We start from the raw sequence: 7512 nt of genomic DNA on the forward strand, positions 1-7512 counted from the left end.
TGATTAAATAAACAATTATTCTAGTACAAACGACACGGATATCATATGTTATCTAGGTTCCAAAATACTTCTAAAAATATTTTGGTAAAATTATAAATGAATCAAAGAATACCAATAAAAATTTCGTTAAATTTAAATTTAGTAATTAAATGTTATTATTAAAAAATATTTTTTATTTTATATAAAAAAATAACATTTTAAAAGAATTTTTTTGTTTAGATCCATCTAATTCGTTAAAACAAAACGAACTATAATTCACTTGAGGAAAGACGCGCGAAAAACATGGTTAGTGAGATTTTTTTCAGTTATATGGAATATCTGGCTATGTAGGAATGAGTTTATTTTTCAGAACAAGTCAACAGATATAGTGGATTGTGTTGCTAGGCCGTTCTACTGTTCTAAGAATGGTGTAAAAGCAACCCATGCTGTTGATGGCTTCGCCGAAAATGACATAGGTGTTGCTTAAGTTTATGTTTGTCTCTTGTATACTCCACTTAGTATGTTGAGCTTGTTTACTCTTTAAAGCTGGGTGGCGGTTGTTGATGTTATTGATTGCTGCCTGCAACCTTCTTTTATTATGGAATGTGGAAGTTTCATTTCTTAGTGTTTGTCTCTGTTGGCTCTTCTTGTTCGCTCTTCTGTGATGTCATATCTATTTCATTTCCTACACTCTGCGATCCCAAAGCAAGTCTTGATTGATTGCTCCAGCACGCAGTAGAAAAGAAAAAATCCCACCAAAAATGGAGTCTTTCCCCTATATCCCAGTGCCTCGACTAGTGCTTTTTCTAAGTGGTGGATTTTTTTTTAGGCTTTTAGTCATATGTATTCCCCTCTTTGAGTGTGCTAGTAATAAGCTGGGAAAGTCAAATCCATCAAGGCGAGGAAAAACTAGTTTGAAAGTAGTTCTCCTTAAAGTTCCTTCTCGTGGCGGGAACAAAACAACAGGGAAAGACTTGGCCGACCTGCCCGTTGAATAGGGCTCGAGAGCAAGCTTTATTTAAGAGAGAATGGGGAGTGAATCGAAAGGCTTCTATTTTCGTTCTTGTTTTTTTGGGGCTTTCGGGCTCCTCTTGATCTTATTCGTACCCAAGTTTTTTTTATCTCCTTTGGGAGGCTCCCGTCCTGGGGCTTTTTTTGTCTGTCACTTGAATTAGGTTCGTTCCAGTAGCTTGCCATGGTTCCTTTGAGGAGGGGTGTTTACAAGGGTTTTTTAGTGCAAGAATGTAGTGGTAGACGAGAGGGAACCCGAAAATGAAAATGTAACCCTAGACTGTGAGTCCAGGTGATTTTACTCTTCATAAAGATTTGATTCGAGGCTGACCTGCTCCAAATGCTGATTCTACACAGGTGTCCTCGTTTTATCTGGGGATTGGATTTGTCTCGCTCCTCTTTTCGGACGAGCTGAGATAAATGCTGTTTCAGGTCTTCCCTACCTTGATTGGGAATCCATTCATGGAATAAAACCAACGGCAACTTCCGCGAAGCCATATCTATATGCGCCTATCAGTGAGCTGATTGCTCTCCGGAGTTTTTCTCGAAAAGCTTCATCGCTCGTGTGCTGTAGCCCCGAAACAGAGAAATAAAGATAAGGAGGCTGAGATGAGAAAAGAGAAACCTCATGGCATAAGCCATAGTTCCCAAGAATAGGTCCTAACTAACGCTAACGATGTGAAAAAGAGGTCTAGTACTTTTCTTTCCTTACTTACTGACTTGACCTTGAGGGCCTTCCCTCGAGGGAAGTAGTCACAGAAGTACAGCCGGGAAGCCAGAAACTATTGAATTGATAGGACATACGGTAATTCTTACCACCACCACTATATGATATTTCTATAAAGAAAGAACTTTTTTCTTATCTTCTTTATAATTGCAAAAACATGAGTGAAAGAGGACCAAAGATAAAGGATCTAAGGGTCCCCAAACTAGAGGGAGAGGGATATGGAACTACCTATGTTCCATTGTACACTGCTAGCATAGAGTCCCCTGTCTATGCTTTTCCATATGTGAGAACCTTTGCAGGGAAGACTTGGCTGCGACAAGTCAAGGAGAGGTTAGGTCAAGGGATTTCAGACAGAAGTCCCATCAATCAGAAGAAAAGGATGTTCCAGAAAAGAGGGGAACAAGGATATCCAAAAGAATAGGCCTTGAAGCATGAATGAGGGGAGACCAGTCTAAGGGCTGCAAGATATGCTAAAAGGTTTAATCAGTCCACTAAGGAATGACCTCTTCTACATGATTTCAGCGAAGAGTTCAAGTCAAGGACTTAGGCAATCAAAGAAAAGAAGACTTGAAAGGAAAGCAATAGGCTTCAGTCAACCATTAGCCAGGAGTGATCTCTTTTCGAACATAGGGGCATACTTCAGTTCAGCCCTGTGTCAGTTTAGCAATGTAAATAGACAGGAAAGAGGCTAAGAGTTGAGCTACCTCTACGAATAAGGAAAAGTCCTACTCGCTTTGACTATTCCTACGAGCTTTAGTAGTTTAAACCTGATCTCTAAAAACAAAGGGGAAGCCAGAAAAAGAAAAAGTTTCGACTATCTATGGCTGGCCCGCGGGCGCTACTATATGTATAGAAAAGGATAGGAGAGAACCAGGACATCTCTTTTCTTCTTTCAACCCTAAGAAAGATGAAGGCGGAATGTCAGCAGAGTCAAGAAAGGATAGAAGAGAAATCGACCTATAGGATATACGAGCGGGACTTAATCTTTCTATAGGAAGGAGCCAGCCGAGTATGTTTCAGTGGGAGTAGTTTATTCTGATTCCCCTTCGCTGTCTTTCTTTATCTCTATCGGAATTCTCAAAGGGGGCTCCCCTCTCTTGCCAATAAGATTTAACTTTGTCGCTTATTCTTTTGACGATTTCCATTTTTTTTTTTTGGGTTATTCATTTGTTTGGGTTTCATTTCATTCTTTGACTGCTCCCCCCTCCCCCAAAATGGGAAAAGACTTTTAGGAAATTGCTGGGGGTTGGTCTGGAAAGACGACATGGGAGGGGCATTAAAGTTCTTCTCTTACATAATTTCGAGTTGGATGAACAGATTGCTCCTAAAGGTTTAATAAGACATTAGATTCTCATTCATCAATAACTCGACTTCCAACTTCTCACATGGAAGGGTCCGGTCTGGAAGAAGAGGAAAAGGAGTTCACCTCAAATCAAGGTAACGCGCACTTAATCTCTTTCTGACACAGGCACGATGCCTTACCACTTGACTATACTCCATATGGCCTTTTTTTGGATGGTAGAACGAATGGGGAGCCCTTGAACCTTGAAGTAGAGCTCGAAGAATGAGCCGTGCAAGAACGCGAGGATATATCAAGTAAGCAGCAAGTTCTCCCTTCACGGACCGACTACAACAAGCTCGCGACTCTTGCTTATGTTGGCGTATTCTAATAAGGATTGCCTTATTCCAGATTCAATAGCAACTGGAAGCCTTTCCTTAGTTTTAAGAGCTTCTTTGCCAACTTCTATTCCTTTTTCATTTCCCATCATTTCATTTGAATGAAGGACACGATTGGCTGGCCACATGTCTTCGGAGAATTCTGATGGACGGCACTTATGATCAACTTTCTCCTCTTGATCGACTAGAGGGTTCGACTGGTGTCATCTGTTCAGTAGATTTAAAGGCGGCGACTAATCGCTGGCCTTTACTTCTGCTGTTCGAGCTAACGTAGGTCCTATTTGGAAGGTCTTTTGCTTCAAGTGCGGTTAATTCTGCACTTGCTACAAATATCTTTCAGGTAGCCTTTGTCAAGAAGAGAACACTGCTATAGCTCCAGAAAGTGTGAGTTTGGCCCCAGGATAGAGAGAAAGGTAAAAGAAAGAGGAGAGTGATGTTTCGTTTCAAGTTCGAGATCTCGTGTAGGAACAAAGCATCCACTCTTCTCTTCCTACGTTCGTGCCTGATCCCTGAAGTAACTTCACTCGACTTAGAGGAAAAAATGAGAGAAGGTAATAACTACTTATTATAGATACCAAGCCCATAGGCTACCTGGCCTAGGAAAGAAGGATGATCTTAGAACTCTTTACCACTGTCGCAGCTACAAAGAAAGCAAAAGAGAAAGACCAAGACAAGTATGACCTGCAAGCATCCTCTTTAGATTGAGGTAACTGACCTATTGGAATGAATTGGTTGCCGGGCTTGAAACCATGTCTCCCGAGTTCTCAGTACATATGGCGCAAGACGTGACTCCACATCTCTAGTCCCGCCCGGCTGGCACTCTTGATCGAGGAAGCTCCGTCCAAAGGTCCACATAGAGGCGGTCACCAGTTGCCTAAGATCAAGTCCTAAGTAGTCGAAGTATTAATGATGGGTCAAACGAGAAAGTAGAAAGTAGTAAGGTCTTTGTAACTCTTGGTGGTCCTCGAGTCGCAGATCACACACATTCCGTAAATCAAAAGGGGAAGCCTACTCATCCATCAGCTCCTCTCATAGATCGGTGCGGTTTTAAGAAGCATCTAAGCACAGTTCACTCGCGTTGATCAATCAAGAGCTTTGCCACCACTCCTTAAGGTTACCTGTTTATCATACACTTCTTGCATTGTTTCCCACGCTTCATACCCCCTCTTCTTAAGGTAAGGTAAAGGGCCAGGCATGGTGGGGTAGGAGCATTCAGTCGGCAATCTTTTTGGCTTGACCAAGAAGTCTTATGTCCTCCGAGTCGCACGGCGTTTTAACCGAAAGAACTTCTTTCGCAATTCATGCTTTTCTGTTTTTATGACCAGAAATTGTTTCTTGATTTCCATTTTAAATTGTTCTCTAGACTTTTTATCAATATGAGATGATCGTAATACAGTATATAAGACTCGTGATTCAGGCAATCCAATCTTCCGTGTGTAAGGCCCAAAATGGTTTTCCAAAAATGGGTGATCAAAAGATCGAATCACTATGCGTATCTTGGTGGTCGTTACTTTTGGTGGTCTTTCTTTTTGGCTGACTCCTCTTCCTATTCTATTGATCAGAAGCATCCAGCAGCGCCGTGCCAGTAGAAAGAGTTAAGCTACTAAGCTAGGTTGTTGTTGGGGAACTCGGTAGAAGCGATTTTCCGCTTCCGCCTCTATAGGCTTCACAATGGCTCCCCGGAAATGAAACTAAGTTCGTTCCCTTTCGTCAAGTAGGTAAAGTAGGCATACGAACCCACTTACTTTTGCTTTGCCTTAGACTCTATTGGAACAAAGCTAAGAAGGAGGCGGAATGGAGAAAGGACAAGGGCGATCTTGCTTGGCGCAAAGGCTGCTGGTTCGGGGAAAGGGTACTAAAGGTCCTTGGACTTCCAGGCGGTTCTTCTTTTGGACAGCTATTCACCGTTGGATCTCGCCAATACAGCCCCCTATAGTTTTCGTTACTAAGATATCTTTTTTTCATTGTTCCCAGGAATTTTTTGGGTAATCCGCTCCCATGCTGCAAACAGTCAAATCTGAACCAAACCTTGTCACTCTTTTTTCCTCGCGAGCAGGAAGCACACCAGCAGCATGCGTTGCGTGACTCTACTGTATTTTTTGCACTTGACTGGGTGGACAGTTGACCGGAAAATAACTTCGATTCGCCTGGATAGCTGGTGGGCTACGTGCTTATCTTGTGTGAGGCTCAAGGGATGGTATGAGTTCTTTACGATTAGACTCTAAACTCTTCTGGCCTGAACAAGATCACATCCAAAACATCAAAGACGGGGGGAAAAGCCATTGCTAAAGGTGGTGATGGAAAGCCAAACGATGGTAGGCCGGACTACGAGGAGAAGAAGAAAGCATATGTGCCCACTGGCTAGCGGAAAGGGGACTTCACCTCTTTCTCTTTCAAAAAGCTGGCTGGCCCAGAGAAAATAGCCTTGAAGAATGATAGAAAAAAAAATAGTCTCATGCTCCTTACAACAAAGCCAGAGAGCCAGTTCTTTCCAACTATCTTGGAGTTGCCCCCTATTTCAATCATGCCTATCCAGATTCTCTCGATCCAGCCGAACTTACTTCAACTCCACTCTTATCTAAGCCCGTAAAGTCCTCCCTCTCTTCTTCCTTTCCCTCTACAACCTTGTTGGGATTTCTTGATTGGGTTATCATGAGATGCAGTTCAGTTAAATAGATAACTCCATCTTTCCTGCCAGTCTGTCTAGCCCGTCTAGTAACAATATCTCCTCCCGTTCTAACAGACTGAATCATAACGTGTCATTTCAGTGATTTAAGCTCAAAATCTATCTGTAGAAAGCTAAGATTGATTGGGGTATTTCCTTTAGGGTCATGGCTCTGATAGAAAAAGTCTGCATCCAGAAGAGGTTCCCAAAGATTGTGGAGGACTGGATATTCGTTGTACCGTACCAGACCAGATACATCTATTGAGTGAGAGAAAGGTAGCAGCTTATATATATTATTCATTTTGGATATGGATAGGGATCCCCAGATTCCCGTCACTATGGATTGATTGTCTTTACCTAACTATATGGTAGTGGTCTAGGGAGCGCAATTGCCAGAGCACGGGAGAATGAAGAGTAATGATTTCAGCAAGAGCAGCCGGACGGACTACTATAGTAAGTCCAGTGACTACTAGAGTAGAGTTGAGTCAAATGGTATGGTATAGCAGTCTTTTCGAGCGAGCCTCTAAGATCCTCTGTAAACCCCCATGATATGGTAAAAGGAGGATATTAGATCACTGTAAGTGGAGATTCCTCTGCAGAAAGTCGGATGAGGGGAGACCTTCACATCCGATTCAGAGGACGGGAATATCCCGACCCTACTATCATTATGCCTTTCTAAAAAAAAAATCGGTTCTTACATGAAGCGCATCTTTGGACCATATAATTTACTGGACTTAGGTGAAAACACTTACCTTCGTCACATTTATATGCCGGAATATAATTAGACCGACAAAAGCCAAACTGATATGTGATGTCTAAGTAAAATGTCTCAAATTTGTCATATGAATCCTTTTCTTTGGTTGGTTGTAATTTGAACCTTCACAATAATATGCAATTATCATGTTACCCTTACGTAGACCCTGTGTTAATGTGAAATAGTTATGTTATATATATATATATTTTTTTTTTCTATGCTATAAATTCCTGCATTTGAATGCATGCCGAAAATTATGTCATTTTTGCACGTCAAGTAAGTAAAATACATTGGCAATGTATATCATTAAAATGGGTGTCAGATTTTGGCATCATCACGAAGAAGTTACAAAAGAAAGATCATTTGCACGACCATGACCACACGATGAGAATTAAGACGTGAAAACAATTACACAGCAAAAGTATGAAAGCCAAGATAAATGCATGGCAGATCAAGTTGCTTCCAATAGCGTTCTACATTATGTCATTCCATCATATCTGAAAGCAACTTTTGAAGAGTAGATAGATAAGAGTCTCGCTCATTATAATAACTTTTTTTTCAGAATTTATTATTGCTGTAAAGTAGTTTTATATATCTACATCTAATTATCTAATATTCCATTAATAAAAATAATTATTTTTTACATTAATCACATAAATTATTATTTAAAAGAATGAATATAATTAAATAATTATATAA

The sequence above is a fragment of the Arachis ipaensis genome, chromosome B07 (assembly GCF_000816755.2).
Source record: "Arachis ipaensis cultivar K30076 chromosome B07, Araip1.1, whole genome shotgun sequence".
Lineage (NCBI taxonomy): Eukaryota > Viridiplantae > Streptophyta > Magnoliopsida > Fabales > Fabaceae > Arachis > Arachis ipaensis.